The 17,651-nt window shown below is 51.9% G+C and overlaps 1 protein-coding gene across 4 annotated transcripts in view; it reads left to right on the forward strand.

Moving 5' to 3' along the window:
- The window catches only part of TMEM184B (transmembrane protein 184B), a 49,629-nt gene continuing 31,978 nt past the window's right edge, over positions 1-17,651 (forward strand). The window contains exon 1 of one of the 4 annotated variants that reach the window (XM_060164862.1): positions 1-118. The gene's annotated coding sequence lies outside the window, so the exon portion shown is untranslated. Of the gene's footprint in view, positions 119-2,302; positions 3,136-15,659; positions 16,055-17,651 lie in introns of those variants that run through there. The other 3 variants (XM_060164861.1, XM_060164864.1, XM_060164863.1) reach the window with 3 other exon arrangements.

Here is a 17,651-nt window from a genome sequence, read left to right on the forward strand (position 1 = left end):
GGGCCCGGGACGAGCCGACGGCGGCGAGATACTAGCGCTGCGGTGCCGTCAGCCTGCCTCGCTCTCACAGTCCGGCTGCCGCGCGTCGCCCGCACACGCGCCGCCATGGGCTCCTGAGGTACCCTCCCCACCGGCCCTGAGCTGGAGGCCCCGAGGGGGTCGGCCGAGGGCTTCCGGGGGCGGCGGGGCTGCCCCGTTCTGGAGAGGCCCGCTCGGGGGGCGCCCCGCGGGTCGCATTGGCCGCGGGTCCCCGGGCGGGGAGCGGACTAAGGTGGCCGGCCTGGCGGGGAGGGAGGGGGCGTCTGCGGCCCCGCCCGTCTCGCCCTGCGCTCTCTCCCCACCTTGCGAGGTCGCGGGCCGCCCGTGGGTGTGCGCTGCCCCCTCCTCGCCAGCGTGGCGGGGCCCGCGCCTGGAGTGTAATCGGACCTACCCGTGGGGGTGGCCGGGAGAGAGGGGAAGCGGATGGACAGGCCCTTTGCAAGTGGGATGGTGTGCGCCCGGTGGGTGTGCTGGCGCCTGGCACAGCCTAGTGAGTGGGGGAGTCGGCCTTGCCCTGTGCGGGTAGCTGTGATCTGGGCTGGTGGCTAGCCTGGCGAGGCCTCTAGGGATGCGTGCATGAAGGTGTACACGCGTTGCATACAGGTCAGCAGTTTGGAGGGGCACCGGCAGGAACCTGGGGCTCCAAGGATATGTGCTTGGAAAAGGAACACAGAGACTGGTTTAGGGTGTGTGCATCCGTCCCAGACATTTCTTCTCTGGGCACACTGCTTGGGTCTAGTGCTAGTTGACTCTAGGCCAAGGCAAGGAGATGGGGTTGAGAGGTGGGCGTGAGTATCTGTTCCCAACCCGTATCCCCTCTGGGGTTGTGCAAGGCCAGACATTACACACCCACACACACGCACACACCCACACCCAGGGCACTGTGGGGCAAAGCAGGTGTTTGCACGTCTGATACCTGCGTGTGAGGAGAAGGTCATGTATTATTTATTTGACTGCTGGGTGCTTTATGTAAGGAAAGAAGCAGCAATCTGTGCCCTGGAGGCCCTTGTGCTGTGGAGGCAGCCAGGCAAATAAGCTCACGCACCTGCAAAGGCGGCGCAGGTCTCAGAGGTGTGACTCCCGCACAGCTTGTGTGTGCAGCGTCCCTTCCCATCTCCCTTCCTTTCCAGCGTGCTTGGTGGGCCCCCTAGGCTCTGCACATCGGGACATCTTGCTGGAGGGTGCCGTGTGTATCAGAGCTGGGACCGTGGGTGGGAAGGCCCCAGCGGTCAGGTCTGTGTGCCCATTTTATTAGGCTTTGAACAGAAACACATGATGCCCCTGGGATCCAGGACCTCTCAGGTCGGTCGGGGAATCAAACTTAGAATCAAGTAGTCACAATAATGTGAAAAATATAAAACAATAGAGGGGATGCAGAGTGGGTTCAGTGCTGGGGGAGGGGAAACGTGGCCAGCAGAAAAGGTTCCAACATGGGGTGGAGGGGGCGAGGGGAGCTGAGCTGAAACTGGAAGGCTGACTAGCATTGCTCTGATGCTTTGGTGCTTTCCACGTATATTTCCCCACTTAATTCTCTCAGAGGCTGTGCGTGTACAGAACTGTTTGTTATCCCTCTTTACAAAAGAGGAAACTGAGACCCAGAGGGAGCACATGACTCCTTGTCCATGTATGTGGCAGGCCTGGATGGAGTCATCCATGAACCAGGACCTCTCTTGCTGCCAGGTGTGCTGCCTTGTAACTTACTGAGCATCTACTCCATGCCAGGTACTATGCTAGGGGCACAGGGGTCTAAAGATGAATGGGACCTGGTGCCTGGCCTCTAAGGGCTTCCAGTCTGCTGGGGAGATGGACGTAGACAGTGACCCCAATCACAAGGCCCCCATAGCCAGTGTGCGTGGAGAAGTCACCATCAATTCCCCCCAAGAATTGGCCACAGGCAACCTGGCTCCTTTGTGCAGCCTCTGGGATCCTGGATGTGTTTGAAGTTGCTCCCATGTGGTAGTGGGTTACCCCAGGAACCCCTTCTAAAGGCCTCCAAGTGGGTGGGAAGAAGAGCTTCAGGGCAGAATGGGTGCAGGTGATCTTGTCCTAGTTCACTGGTGTTGGCCGAGTTCTGTGGAGCTCGGGCTTCTGTCTGGAGGCTGTTTTCTCCTCCTCTGCCTTTGAGGTTTTGCTCCTGGTTTCTGGCGGGCCGGCCGAGCTCTCTTCCCCAAGAGGGGCTCCATGCTATTTCCAGTCCCTCCTGTGCTCATTTCTCCCTGTGAATTCCCTGGAGTGGGAAGGCAAAGTACGGTCCTTTATTGTTTTGAAACCAAGTAACTGTGAATACCCTTCTCACTCTGCTGGGCCTTGAGACTGGGGATTTGGTGTGTGAGTTGTGGAAGGCCAGCTGCCGGGCCCTGGGAGAACTCTGGGGGGGGTCTACCACTGGACCTTCACAGGCACTGAGCACTTGCTGAAGACCTACTGTGTGCCCAGCACCGTGCTGAGTCGTGGGTTGTGTCTTTTAAGAGGCTGTGGTTGGCTGAGGCTGTCCACCGTGTAACAGATATGCGACAGAGAGTGCTCTGCTTGTGGTGGAAACAGAGGGCCCTAGTGGGGCCGGAGGACAGTAGGAACAACAGCCTTTCTTTAAGCACTTACCGTGTGCCAGGCACAGTTCAAAGAGCTTTCATGACCGACTGAGTTTCATCCTCCCACCACAGTGAGGTGGGAACAGTTACCTTCACGTTTTGCAGAGGAGGCAGCCTAGGAGGGTAAAGCCGTGCTGGGCCGTGGAGCTGACCTTGGAGCCCACGCTCTTCCCCCACTAACCCTGGGGTGTGCCCGACATCATCGTAGAAGCGAAACCTCCTGCACCTTGAAGGACGACGGGGAGTGCTCTGCCTGTGGAGGGAGAGGGCATTCTAGGCAGAGGAAGCCCCCCTGCGCAGAGGTGCGGAGGCCTGAAATACCTCGCCCAGACATGGCTATGGTGGGCCCAGGGCGTGAAGACCTTTGAAGGCCCCACTGAGGAGTTTGAGCTTGACCCCGGTGTGGTCACCAGGGAGCCCTGAAGTTTTCCAAAAGGAAGCGACAGCCTCAGCCACGTGTTCCGGGACAGTGTGCCCGCGGCTCCTTCTTCCTTCGTTCCTGCAGGTAACTCCAAGGAGACTGGGCCTTTCCCTCCTTTGCTTTCCCTCGGGTCACTGGCATCCTTTTCGGTCCCTGCTGCCTTTCGCTTCTATTCTTCCAGCAGCTTCTGGTCCCGACAGCCCTGTGTGACTCAGGACAGGCCTCTGGAGCTCACTGCTGTAATGGTGGCTCTATCCTGGCCTCCGTGGCTGGTGGAAGGGTGGCCCCCTGAACTGGAACCGGGTTCTTCCTGGCCCTCCCGGGTCTGGCAGGTCCTTGCTGACCTCTCACACTGTGGCTGTGGACAGGGTGGGCCGCTCCTTTTCCCCCATCTTCCATCCTCCATGCCCCCATGCTCATCAGTGCTATAAATACAGGCAAAGGGGGGTGGGGATGTGTGGGTTCACTGAGGGGATGCCTGCCCTCCCCGCCTGCTTTGCTGGGTGTTGAGCGGCCAGCTGAGCGCCCCAGTTTGTCCCTCCCTCCAGGGCTGAAAGACTAGGGGTCTTCGCACAGGATGTCTGCTGAAGCACAGCTTTGGCTCTGGGAGCCCATGGGTGTAGGACGTGAGGGGAGGAATCAAGGAAAACTTCTGAATTGGGTGCCTGGGGAGAGGAGGCGGAGAATTCAGGAAGGGGACAAAAATGGTCACTGGGAACATAGGAGAAAGAAGCACCCCTTTGGGCACCGGGGAGAGAGGGAGGTAAGCTGAGCCTTCTCGAGGAAGAATTGGGAGCTGTGGCTCTCTTGTTAGCTCCGTGGCCTTGGACAAGTTGCTTACCAGGTTCTGATTCCCATTCTTAAAGAATAGCGGGAGATGATGCAACTTCCTTCATTTGTAAAAGAGGAGTAATAATAGTGGAGCCGTGATATGGCTGTGACGCTCTGATGTCTGCGCGGAGCTCAGCACAGCATCTGGCTGTACGTGGTACGTGCTCAGTAAACACTGGCTTTTATTGTTACCTTACAGGCTGTTTAATTTATTCAAGAAAGAGGTGTTGCACGCCTGTATGCCCGTGCAGGGAGCTGAGTCCAGCTGGGGAGAGCCGTTCCAGTTGTCATAGGTGCTCTGAGGGAACACTGAGGCATTCCCGCCTGGGCAGGCACCTCTCTGACCAGGTGACATTTACGCCGTCACCATGTATAAGGAAGCAGGTTCCAGGCAGAGGGAACAGCACGTGCAAAGCAAAGGTCTGAGTTCTTTGTCTGCAAAATTGTTTGGCATTGGGGCTCAGCACGTAGTAGGCCCTCAGTAAATGTTAATTGAATGTGATCTTCTTGGCCTCAAAGAGGACAGGAAGGGGAAGAAGTAAAGCGTGAGGGGCCCTGGAGAGAAGATTTGGAAGGTCCCCCAGTTTCGGATTGTCTCCCGTTTCCTGCCCATTTTGTCTACCTCTGCCGGGTGGCATGTGGTGCAGGTACCTTAATGCAGTGCAGCTAAGCTGCCAGTGTTCTCATCAGGGACTCGTGCTAGGCCCCTGCTTTGTCCAAGTCCTGGGAGGGGCGGTGCTGGAAGTAGGCTGCGTTTGTTCACATTCCTGTTTGCTGCTGTTTTAGTGCATCTGAAACCCTATGCTTGGGCAGAACTTAGAAGGATGACATGGGGCCTCGGTCTGGTTGGTTGTTTTTCCCGTCTTGGATTAATGGTGGCTCAGTGTCTGGCACGACGCCTTGCACAGAGTAGGTGCTGAAATCGCTTTGACTAACAAACCAACAGTTGGATGGGTTAGTATCATTGCCACACAGGATAAAGCTGGAATTATTCTTGAGAAGTGATAGGTCCAAACAGGATTGTTTATTAGAACTGAGTTATACCAGGAGCTGACAGGTACATTAAACAGCCTTGGGTGTGTTCAAGGACAGGCTCCGTCCAATGGTCTGGAGGTCTCAGGCCTGGGCTGAGAGGCAGGAAGCCCCACAGTCACCTCCTTTTCCTTCTCCTCTGGGGCGGAAACCAGAGAGGGAAGATCCCACCCAGAAAACTTTTGTTCCTAACCTACTAATCACTTCCAGTTCTACCATGTTTTTAAAAAGTCACACACAACAAAATGAGTATTTCATGGAAGGTTTGCAGTGTTTCAGCCTGTGAAAAACAATGGGGTCCTCTGCTTTTGAAAATAGTACTTGTTGATTATAGTAAATTTGGAACCCAAATTTCCAAATTATAGTAAATTTGGAACCCAAATTTCTAATAACCAAGAAATAATCACTGTTGAAGAGTGGGCATATTTTCCTTCTAGGCATCATTCCTGCATTAGCTCATTGTTCACATAACACCGAGTTGCAAGCGTTTACCCATGACATGAAAGTTAGCCGTAGATATGAAAGAATCAGAGAAGTTCTAAAACAGAGCCCCTTGGTGCTTTATTTCAAGGTCTGTAGGAAAGACGAGGTCTCCACCCTTCTTGCTGGATGGCACGATGATGTGAGGAGCAGGTGGGGCACTGCACAGAGTCAGAGAACCTGGTGATGACCTTGGGCCACTCACTTGCCCTCCAGTGGGGTTATTTATCCTCCTCTGCCCACCTCCTGGCTGCCACAGGGCTCACTCAGATGAGGTCCCAGATTAGAAAACCTTGAAATCCACCCCGCCCACAAGAGGAGGGCCTGGTTTCTGTCTTGGAGGGAGAGCCGGTCTTCACCGTCAAGTGAAGATGGATAGAGAAGGGGTGCGTGCGTGCGTGTGTGTGTGTGTGTGTGTGTGTGTGTGTGTCTGTCTTATTTTCCAACCTGCAGTCTGTTTTGTGATCCCCCTGAAGACTTCAGTATCCTTGTTTGGGAGCCACGATCTGAGGACCCTGTAGCTTCAGGCCATGGGTGGTCCCAGGATGGCTGTCCCCAGCCCTCACCTCAACGAAGCGGGTGGAATGAGACCTCTGGAAGTTACTACATCTGCCGCCCAGAAAGTGATTTTCAGATAAGACAGCCTCCCCACCCTGGGAGAAGTGTGTGGAGTTTGGTGCCTTTATTTTTCTCCTGCTACAACCCCTGTGGGCAGCCTGCACGCAGGGAGGCCCGGTCCTGTTGGCAGGTGGCTGAACACCTCCACTCTGCTGGGTGGGGCTGTTTCCCAAAGCCCTCTGGGTTATCTCTTACAGGAAAGCTCCAGGGGAAAAATAACTAACCCCACAGCTGCTGCTGCTGTAGCCACTGGCAGAGGCTGCTGGTCTCCATCTCTAGCAGCCGTGGTTTTTGTTCTGTCTGGAATGAACAGAGAACCTGGGATTCCACCAGCAGTCATTTCGGGTGCCTGCAGGCACAACGATAGGTGTTGGTGAACGGATGTGTGTGAGGAAATTAATATTAATTAATGTTAACATACTATTTAGTACTAATGTTACTCTTTTTTTTCTTGTTTTTAATCTAGTTTTTAAAAATTTTTATTGGAGTATAGTCGCTTTACAATGTTGTGTTAGTTTCTACTGTACAGCAAAGTGAATCAGCCATACATATACATATATCCCCTCTTTTTTGGATTTCCTTCCCATTTAGGTCACCACAGAGCATTGAGTAGAGTTTCCTGTGCTATACAGTAGGTTCTCATTAGTTATCTATTTTATACATAGCATCAATAGTGTATATACGTCAATCCTAATCTCCCAATTCATCCCACTCCACCCCACCCCTTCCCCCTTGGTATCCATACATTTGTTCTCTACATCTGTGTCTCTATTTCTGCTTTTTATTTATTTATTTTAAAATTTATTTATTTTTGGCTGTGTTGGGTCTTTGTTACTGCACATGGGCTTTCTCTAGTTGCGGCGAGCGGGGGCTACTCTTCCTTGCAGTATGCGGGCTTCTTATTGCGGTGGCTTCTCTTGTTGTGGAGCCCGGGCTCTAGACGCGTGGGCTCAGTAGTTGTGGTGCATGGGCTCTAGAGCACAGGCTCAGTAGTTGTGGCCCACAGGCTTAGTTGCTCTGCGGCATGTGGGATCTTCCCGAACCAGGGGTTGAACCCGTGTTCCCTGCATTGGCAAACGGATTCTTAACCACTGTGCCACCAGGGAAGTCCTCTGCTTTGTAAGTAAGATTATCTGTACCAGTTTTTTCAGATTCCACGTATATGCATTAATATTTGATATTTGTTTTTCTCTTTCTGACTTACTTCACTCTGTATGACAGTCTCTCCGTCCATCCACGTCTCTACAAATGACCCAATTTCGTTCCTTTTTATGGCTGAGTAAGATTCCATTGTATATGTACCACATCTTCTTTATCCATTCCTCTGTTGATGGACATTTAGGTTGCTTCCATGTCCTGGCTATTGTAAATAGTGCTGCAGTGAACATTGGGGTGCATATGTCGTTTTGAATTATGGTTTTCTCTGGATATATGCCCAGTAGTGGGATTGCTGGGTCACATGTTAGTTCTATTTTTAGGTTTTTAAGAAACCTCTGTACTGTTCTCCATAGAGGCTGTATCAGTTTACATTCCCACCAACAATGTATGAGGGTTCCCTTTTCTCCACACTCTCTCTAGCATTTATTGTTTGTAGATTTTGTGATGGTGGCCATTCTGACCGGTGTGAGGTGATATCTCATTGTAGGTTTGATTTGCATTTCTCTAATAATTAGTGATGTTGAGCATTTTTTCATGTGTTTGTTGGCCATCTGTATGTCTTCTTTAGAGAAATGTCTACGTCTTTTGCCCATTTTTTGATTGGGTTGTTTGGTTTTTTTTGGTATTGAGCTGCATGAGCCGTTTGTATATTTTGGAGATTAATCCTTTGTCAGTTGCTTCGTTTGCAAATATTTTCTCCCATTCTGAGGGTTGTCTTTTCATCTTGTTTATGGTTTCTTTTGGTGTGCAGAAGCTTTTAAGTTTCATTAGGTCCCATTTGTTTATTTTTGTTTTTGTTCTCATTACTCTAGGAGGTGGGTCAAAAAAGATCTTGCTGCGATTAGTACTAATATTACTAATCCTCACTGGAATTGGTGTAGGGCTTTGCAGTTTGCAAATTGCTTTTCACATATATCATCTCATTTTATCCTCCCAATGGCCCTGGCCCCTTGGAATTATTGTGCCTACTTGGTAGACGGATAGACTGAGGCTCAGAGGGGTGAATTTGCCTAAGATCCTGTGGAAGGAAGCACCCAGGTTTTTGATTTCGAATCCTGCGTGCCCTTGCTCCTCTGAGTGACCCCTTCAGCACAGCCGTGGCCCCCAGAGAGCCTGCATTCCCACTGGGAAGGCCAGCAGGTGGAACTGCTGCTTAGACTTGGAAAGAGCGTTCATAGAGGATCCGGTCGAAGCTTTGGGGGCCCCAGGAGACAGCAGTCTGCTCTGCCTGCCGGTGGGCGGGGGGCCCAGGCTCCCTGGGGGAAGGGCAGTTGAGCTGGGGGCTCTGATGGACAGTGGAGGTGGGCAGGTGGAGAAGCAGGGGAGGGCTTTCCAGGTAGCAGGACCACCTGGAGCACAGGTACAGGCAGGTGAGCAGAGGAGTGGAGGGAGGGAGCTCTCCCAGAGCAGTTGGCGTCAAGGCCTCACCTCCCGGAAGAGAAGTACATCTCTACATGTTTGTCAGTAGGTTTTAAACAAATAGGGCGTATGAAAATCTAGATTTAGCAAAACAGTACATACTTGCTTTACAAAGAAAGCTTGATGCCCTGGGCAGTGGTTAGAAAAACGTTAATGGCGATATAACCTTGGTGCATTTAAATATGATTCGATTTACAGGCGTTCCTGGCTGTCCAGTCTGTTGGAGCAGAGCACGGGCTGGGAAACGGGAAGGCTGGCGAGGGTTCTGCCTCTCAAATGCTGGCTTTGCTTTGCCAAGAGGTGTCTCCTGCTTGGTTGGGGGCGGAAGACCATTTCTTCCATTTGCAGTTCTCAGTAGTTGAGCCAGATTCGTGAGGGTGGGAGGAAGCCCTGCCCTACCCGCTGCATTTACCCAGCTGTCCTCACTCACAGGGAGGACACTAGGTGTCCAGAGGCCCTCCTCCATCCTCTGCCAGCCACCGCTTGATGAGTGAGGTTTAGGTGGCCGTGGCTGTTACGTAACAGGTCCGTGATGGACACAGCAGTAAATGTCGTGGAGCCTGAGTGTGTCTCGCATGGCTGTGGTGTCCCTACAGCTCACGCATGGGAAGTGGCCAGAGGTGCTTGTCACTCGTTCAGGATAGCTAGACTGGAAGCACCCCGCCGTCTCGGGCTCTGCACTCCCACCTGTCCCCTCCAGACCTGCTTCTGGTGCACGCTCCGTGGCCTGCCTGCTCTTCCCATGGCACCTTTGCCCAGGGAGACCAATTAGGGTCGGGTGTCGTGGTGACTCCAGTCATCTCCCACACTTCCCCCTGACCTGGGACCAGGGCACCAGAGCCTGTCCGTTATGGGGATGGCCGAGGGGCTGAGCGGGTCTGGCCCTTCACTCACAGGTGAGGAAATGTGAGTCCATGGACCAGGACGCTGGTCCAGGGCGAGTTGGGGCTGATTTGGGTCCAGAGCCATCTCCCGACCTAGTGCTCTCTCTGTGTCTACTGTGTCTTCATCTGGGCATCCTTGGAACTACATGTTGTCAGTATTTTCCCCAATAATTAGGCTTCTTTTTGGATGAGCAATTAAGATGTATCCTGCCTCTCTAGCAACATTTTCAAAATTACAGATCCTTGAAGGCTTTCACCCAGCAGTTGCACTTCTAGGAATTTATCCTACAGATGAGTTACCACGTGTGCAAGGTTAGTCATGGCTGCCTCATTTTTAATAGCAAAAGGTTGGAAGCAACCTGAAAGTCCATCAGCAGGGGCCAGGGACAAATTATGGTCCATCCAAACCATGGACTACTGTGCAGCCATAAAAAATAAGATGGAGACTCCATGCACGGGTACAGAACAGTCACCAAGATAGATTGCTGTGAAGGTAGCGGGTACAGGACGTGTGTCTGGTGTGCTTCCATCTGCGTGAAAGTGAAGGGAAATAGAAAGTGCATTTGCTTATGTATGTGCTCAGGGTCTCTGGGGATTCACACGAAGTTGGTGACTGCACTGTCTCTGGGGTGGTGGCTGGTGCCGGGAGACTGTTCACTGGAGACCCTTCGTACGCTTTGAGTGCCGATTCATGTGAATATGTGACTTTTTCAAAAAGTTAAACTGAATACAATTAAATAAACAAGAACCATAAGAAATGTATCCTCACCCTCTTGCCCAGTGCAGGAAGATCAAGGCTACCCCCTCAAGGACGAGCCATCCTCATTCAGGCCCCTGACCATCAGCTAATCAAGAATGCAAGCTTGGGTCTCAGGAAGGGGACCAGGTGTATCTCGGGAAATCTGACCCATGGCCCCAGCCCTGGAGAAATGTAACCGCCTCCCTGTTGTCTGGCTGGTCATTTAAATCCCTGCTCTGATATGCTTATTTCCCCTGAAACCTTCAGGGGCTTCCCCACTGACACATAAAGACCCTGTCCCAGGCCCTGTTTACTGGGTCCCCTGTTGTTGAGCCACCCTTGACTGGTCGCTCTTCTCTCCACGTGCCTCCTCGCCTTCCCGCCTCCGTGCCTTTGCTCATCCTGTTCCCTCTGCCTGCTTGCCTTTCCCTCTCTAGCAGTCTCCACGTGCCCAACTCCTCTCTGCCTCTCAAGGCCCAGCTCAGACCTCCCCTGCTTCTTTATCTGTTCCTCTCCATTGGCACTTACGCCTTTTACATTGTGTCCTAGGTGTCTTGATTCCCCACTGGGCTGTGGGCTCCTTTAGGGCAAAGTCCACATCACAGCCCCTGTTTTGTTAGATGTTTGCCGAGTGGGTGAATGGTGGCTGCTCTCTTCGTGGTGGGATCAGGAGCCATGGGGGGCGGGGCCCGTTTCACATCTGTGAACGGTGGTGCCTGGCACAGGGCAGGCCCCCCCTGCAACAGGAATAACAAGTCTTATGCCCCAGGGCTTTGTGTACATTCTTTCCCTCATCCTCACAAGGACCCATGAAGTGCTGTGGTTCAACTGTGGTTCCCCCGTAGCATGAAGAAGCAGAGCAAACATCTCGTCCAGGTCACACAGTTAGAAATAAGATTTGGACACAGGTCTGGCTGCCTCCAAAACGCCTGCATTTGATCAGCTTATTCTACTACTTCCCCTGACTCATGAGTAATACTGATCCCTTGGCCCACTCTTATTAACTGCCCCACTGGCCACGGGCAATCTTATATTGTTATTTGAGTGTATTTTCTTCCCCACTGGACTGTAAGCTCTTAAGCAGTTAGAGTCTTGCCGGAGATACCCTTTGGACTTAGCACATAGAAGGTGCTTGAAAGTGTATGTTTATTAACCTACTCCAATAAAGTATACAACTAGACGTACAGTGCGATGGATTTTTACCTCTGTAAATACCCGTGTAAACCACTGTCCAGATCAAGCTGTGGAACATTCCCAACCTCTCCCTGGGGGCTCCCTGGGGCCTCCTCCATCCAGGTCATGAACCTCTGAGGTAACCACTGTTCACACCTCGTCACTACTGACTGTTTTTGACCTTTTTGCAAATAGAGTCTCATACGGGAAAACCTGTAGTGAGTCACCCAGGTTGTGTAGAGCAGTCCTTGCTCCCTGTGCCACGGAAGTTCACGCTGTTTAAATATACAGTTGACCCTTGACCAGCATGGCTTTGAACTGTGTGGGTCCACTTATACGTGGCTTTTTTTCAATAAATACATACCGTGCTACGTGATCCGCGGTTGGTTGAATCCGAGGGTGTGGAACCACGGATACAAAGGGCTGACTGTAAGTTATACGTGGATGTTTGAGGGCCGGCGCCCCTGACCCATTGTTGTTCAAGGTTCAGCCGTCACTGTTCATTCTGAGGATAGGCATTTGGGTTGTGTCCAGGCTTTTTCTGTTATAAACAGGCCTGCAGTGAAGTTTCTTGTTCTTGTCTGTGTGGCGCACATGGACTCCTGTGGGGTGTGCACCTGGGGTGGAACGCTGACTTGCCCAACTTAGTACACGTGGGCATGGATGAAGTTCAGACTAGGATTTCTCACTGGGCTGGAGCTGGGCTGCTTTTTTTGAGTTTTATTTTCTTTATGTTTTTATACAGCAGGTTCTTATTAGTTATCCATTTTATACGCATCAGTGTATACATGTCAATCCCAATCTCCCAATTCATCCCACCACCCCCACCACCCCGCCACTTCCCTCCTTGGTGTCCATACGTTTGTTCTCTACGTCTGTGTCTCTATTTCTGCCCTTGGAGCTGGGCTTCTTACCAAAGGGGTCCCAGGGGTCAGGGCAGGTTCAGGGATCTCAGTTTAGACAGCCTGCACCCAAGGGCTAGCGGGACTGTTGAGGGTTCCGCATCCAAAGGGGACCCGTTTGCTTAGGGCTGGGTGGGGTTTAGCTGGATGAAAAGGTGGTCTCATTAGAGGGACACAGAGTCTAGCTAGAGAGACCGAGCACTGGCCCATCCGTTCTCAGTTTGAGAGAAAACTGTAAAGATCAAAATTTGGCCTGGTATGTGTTGGAAAAAAAAAAAAAGACTTAATTACAAGGCTGAATTAAGTAAGTGTTTGCTGAAGGATTTTGGATTACTTTGTTGTTCTCTTTTATTTCTGCACCTACCCCCCCTGCCCCCAACACCAAGTGAAGGACAGATACATGATTGGATGGTTTTTCTTTCCTGTTGAGAGATTCGTGGGAACTTGACCCCAGGAGAACAGGGACAGATGTGGAACCACTAGCATGGCCTCAGCTTGTCCGTGTTGATCGAAGGGGCGTGGAACTGAGAGGTGGGACCCTGCCCCCTCGTGAGGGCATGTGATCCTTTTTCCAAAGGCTAACCAGGCAGCACCGCCCAGCCCTTGGCTACGCTTTCCCTCTAATCTCCTCTGGAGAAGGGCCAGGCTGTGGGTTGCTGACCTGCTCTGATGTGGGTCAGCCTCCCCCAAAAGACAGCCACCCAGAAGTCCACAGAACAAACAGCCCCCAGAGACCGGAGGGCCCGTCATCCCCAGGCAACTGAAGTGAGAGCAGTGGCCAGTTCAGACTAACCGTGCTCAGGTCAAGTGCTGCTAGTGAGCTCTGCGAAGGTGGAGATTCCTCCGTGTATCTTAAATAAAAGAACCGAAACCCCTCCCAGGCTGCGTTCGTTCGTATTCCGTATTCTGGAGATGTGCGTGCGAGCGTGTTGCCAGCCCAGTTTGGCCCGTGGGTGTGTAGCAACTGCCCGAGCGAGCACTTCATGGGTGCAGCTCAAAAGGCTTTGGATCTGAAACTGATGAATGAAACTCTGACCTCAGAAGATTTAAAAAAAAGAGCCAACTACCAGAGACAGGACTGGCCTGGGTCTCAGAGACCATTGGGAGTGTACTCTCTCAGCCTGGCTGAAGGATGCAATGATTGAAACGGGAGTGAATCATCACAGGTAACGTCGTACGGTGCCAGGGCCTGTTCGCAGTGCTTTCCTTATAGTGACTTGTTTCGGGGCCGGGCCCTGTTCGCAGTGCTTCCTTATAGTGACTTGTTTCTTCCCTGCAGCTCCCTCGTAGCTCAGTGTGGCTGCAGCCCATTGTACCGCTGAGGAAGCTGCAGCAGGGAGAGGTTGTATAACTTGCCTGCAGACGCAGAGCGAGTAAGTGACGGAGCTGGAAGTCAAGTCCAGGTGTCTGACTCCACAGCCCACGGCTCTTCAACAGCCCTTGGATATCTGGGCCCCTGATAGGACGGCACGGGCAGCGTGAGGAGCCGTTTACCAGGATTCTGTGGGCAAATGACTTTAGCTCTCCAGGCCTCTGTTTCCTCATCTGTAAACTGGGTGTATTAGTTTCCTACTGCTGCTGGTAACAAATTGCCGGAAACTTAGTGACTTAAAATGCAAACTTATTATCTTCTGGTTTTGAGGCCAGAAGTCTAAAATGTATTTCATGGGCCTAAAACCAAGGTGCTGGCAGGGCCGTGTTCCTTCCGGAGGCTCAAGGGGAGAATCTGTTTCCTTGCCTTTCCAGCTTCTAGAGGCCACATGCATTCTTTGGCTCTCAGGGCCCTTCCTCCAGCTTCAGAGCCTCTCTTTCCCACTCCTGTAAGAACCCTTGTGATAATATCTGGCCTACTCAGATAATCTGGGATAATCTCTTTATCTCAAGATCCTTTACTTAATCACACCTGCAAGGTCCCTTTGACCATTTAAGGTGAAATAGTCACAGGTTCAGGGGTTTAGGATGTGCACATCTTCGGGAGGCCATTATTCAGCCTTCCAGGCAGGAAATCCGTGGGAGACACGAAACAGCAAGGAGTCTCCCAAGCATGAAGCGAAATGGTCGAATAAAATCTGGGTGACGTGGTGAGATTCTCCGAATATACCTAAATTCCAAGGCAGGTGTCTGAGTCTAGTGACTACACAGAGCTCTGTAGCTTTTCTGGAAAAGGTGGGTGTCTTCAGAAAGGGAGTCAGCCAGAGACGTCCCTCCCAGAGAAGGACGGGGTGGGGCTTGTGTTAGGGGACGTGAGCGTTTGCATCACTCCGAGCTGTTTGCTAAGGCATGGCTTGGTTCATCAGGCCTCGCCAGGGCCTGGTTGAGTTTTACTGAGACCCCTCACTTCCCTGTACTCCCATCCTGTGCTCTCAAGTGCCCTTCTGGCAGCTAATAGGAGGTGGAGAGGACATTCATAAACTGGAACTCCTCCCTTTTCTTGGGAGCTGGGTCTGCCCGACCCTGTTCCCTTGATCCCCTGAAGCCTGGCTTTCTGCACCCACAAGGTGCACTCTGTCCGACCTTGCGGCTTGGTGCTCCCCAAGGCCCTCTCCGGGGACCTTGATACCCCTGCCAGGATGTTCTGACTGCAATAAAACCTACTCCACACGGCTGTCAGGAGCGCTTTGTCAACTGTAGAGTGCCACAGGCCTGCTCTGGGTACACCCCTCTGGGTACACCCCTCTGGGTACACAGACACTGGCCGAGTGTCTGTCAACATATCCCCAAAGCAGTCATTCAGCAAGTACTTTTTCATCACAGTACTTGGTCCCTGCCCTCATGGAGCCCCACTTACAGGATGTTAAGGGAACAAATCTAATCACAATTATGGTAAATACCAGGGAAGACATGCCACGTGCAAACTGTAATAGGCCGTAGAAGGGGATAGCTACAAAGGCAGGTGGGAATAAAGATCTGGGGGTGTGAGGGGGGAGCAGGATAACATGCCATTCCCGGGACTTGGTACAAGGATGGTGGAGGGTGTCAAGGAGTTTTAGAGTTGGAAGGAACTGCAAAGCCCAAACATTCATTCGGTTGCCCCCTTATCCAGCCAAAGCCTGTTGAGTGCTAACCATATCCAGGCTCTGAGGTAGGTGCCGGGGATCAGAGCTACACATAAGACATGACCTCTGACCTCCACAAGCTTGCAGGCTGGTTGGGGAGAAGACGGATGACTGATCACCCTTCAGAGGTTCCTTGATCAGTGTTCCTGCCAGGAGACTCCTAGGCCTGTTTGACTGGGAGCTTCCTTATGCTGGCAGGACATTGCTAGCTCGCGCCAGCTGGTACAGATGTGTCTACCTTGGCAGGTTCTCACCTTCCTGTTGCTCGCACCAGGTGGACTGGGCTGTGTCCTGACGGAGGCACGTAGGACAAGTTCTTTGCCCTCGTTGGTGTGGCTCTCCACGATGGAAGATGTGTGTGAGATGGTGTGACTCAGCCTCCATCCTTTGCCCTCACCCAGCCCATCCCTCCCTCCAGCCAAACGTCCAGGTCCTTAGCTGAGCTCTGGATGGTGGGGAGGGGACCAAGTGACGGAGAGCCGGCAGCGTGCAGCGCGTGGCTTAATGCCGGACATTCATCAGTCATCTGATTGATTCTTCTCTTCCAGGTCCCTGCTGTGTGTCTGGCACTGTGCCGGGCCTACAGAGCGTTGACTCAGGTGTGGGGAGACGGGAACACTGTCAGAACAAACCTCACGGAGCGAGCACGGTGCGGCTGGGCGGGAGTGAGGGGGCCGGCCCTCGGTGAGGCCGTGACGTTGAGGATGACCTGTGAGTGAAAGTTGTCACCCGCCACGAGGACCAGGGCAGAGGGGAGGGTGCGTTGGCACAGGGGCCAGAGCTACATGTGGAGGGACCCGGTATTGCCAGCACTTAGGGAGGGAGGCTGGGACCCAGCTGGCAGGACCCTGGGCTCTGCAGAGGAGTCAGGACTGCATCCCACCTTCAGAGCCTCACATGTTCTCAAAGGATTTCAGGTCAGGAGGCGGGATGGGGTCATGTTTGAAAATAAGTGAAAAAATAAACCACACTGGATTCCTGCTTCCCTGAGCATCAGCCTCCCCGGAGCTCTGGAGGATGGGCCACGCCCAAGTCCCTTCTCCACCTTTCTGGAATCCAGAGCGCTCGAAATCCCAGAGGTTCTTCCTAAGTCTGCAGCAAGCTAATTTCGTGGCAAAAATCTGACCTGAATTGATGCGAGACTAATTAGGGTCTTTAAAAATATCTCACCTTTCTCTGTGGAAGTACTGTGTGTTTGATTTTGGGGTGCCGCCCAGACCCCTCTGGGGGTGTTACTGCCTAAGCACCATATACAGCACCGTAATCCTTCCTAAAGTCTGGAAAGCTCTGAATTCCTAAGCTCATTTGGCCCAAGGGTCCTGGTTATAGCACGATGCACCCAGGAAACAACTTCGGAGACATCCAGTCCCGGCTGGGTGGTGGCGCTGAGATTCCAGCTCAGTTTCCCCGACTCAGAGCCTAGGATTGCAAGGGAGGCGGGTGAGTGAGGGCCTGGGTGTGGAGCCACCTTGCCAGTAGGTGGGCCACTGGGAGAGAGAGGCAGGACTGGGCCTTGACTGGGCTTTTGGTCTGATTCAGCCTGGGACTGAGGGCGGCGGGAGGGCAGAGGCAGAGACATTGCAGAGAAAGTTAAGAGCCATGTCATCGACCGGCTTTTTCCACTGCTTACAGCACCACTCTTTAGACCTTCTCTACTCACACATCCCTATGAGTAGAAGAACTTTGGGGGCATGCACCCCCAATATATGGGTAGTGATGAAGTTATTCTGTACTTGTATTACGTTAGTTATACTTTGTATATCATGAAACCTACACCAAAAACAGAAATCAAAGGATGAGTTAAAGATGTAATAATTTTTAAAAATTAAAAAAAAAAAAGTTTTGTTGGTGGTACAAAAACCTTTTGACTTCATGTACTTATTTTTGGAAACTGTCCTCTGATGCTCTGGGAAAGAGCCGTTTGTTTAGATACTTGGTTTTAATGGCCGCCGTCCCTGAAAAAGATCCCTGCCCAGGACATGTAGCTGCACACAGAGGAAATGCATCATTGGCTTTTTTTCTAAATCGGGTTACTCATTTTTCCATCCCATCCACTGTGTACGCAGAGGATTTGTTGAAATTTGGCTAGTACATTTCCATCCTCCCTGATGCCAATCAGATGTTCTTGTGAACTAAATGGAAGGTATTTTAAAGTTCTTAACACATGAGTCCAAAACCCACTCAAATGCTTTGGAAATTTTTAAACAGATTAGAAAATTCTGTTACGTAGGCTTTTAGGAGCTCAGATATGAGCGTTTTTGTAAGTTACAGACATACTGTTTTTGGTGATAAAATCCGACAACAGGAG

Source organism: Lagenorhynchus albirostris, chromosome 11, assembly GCF_949774975.1.
Source record: "Lagenorhynchus albirostris chromosome 11, mLagAlb1.1, whole genome shotgun sequence".
NCBI classification, from domain to species: domain Eukaryota; kingdom Metazoa; phylum Chordata; class Mammalia; order Artiodactyla; family Delphinidae; genus Lagenorhynchus; species Lagenorhynchus albirostris.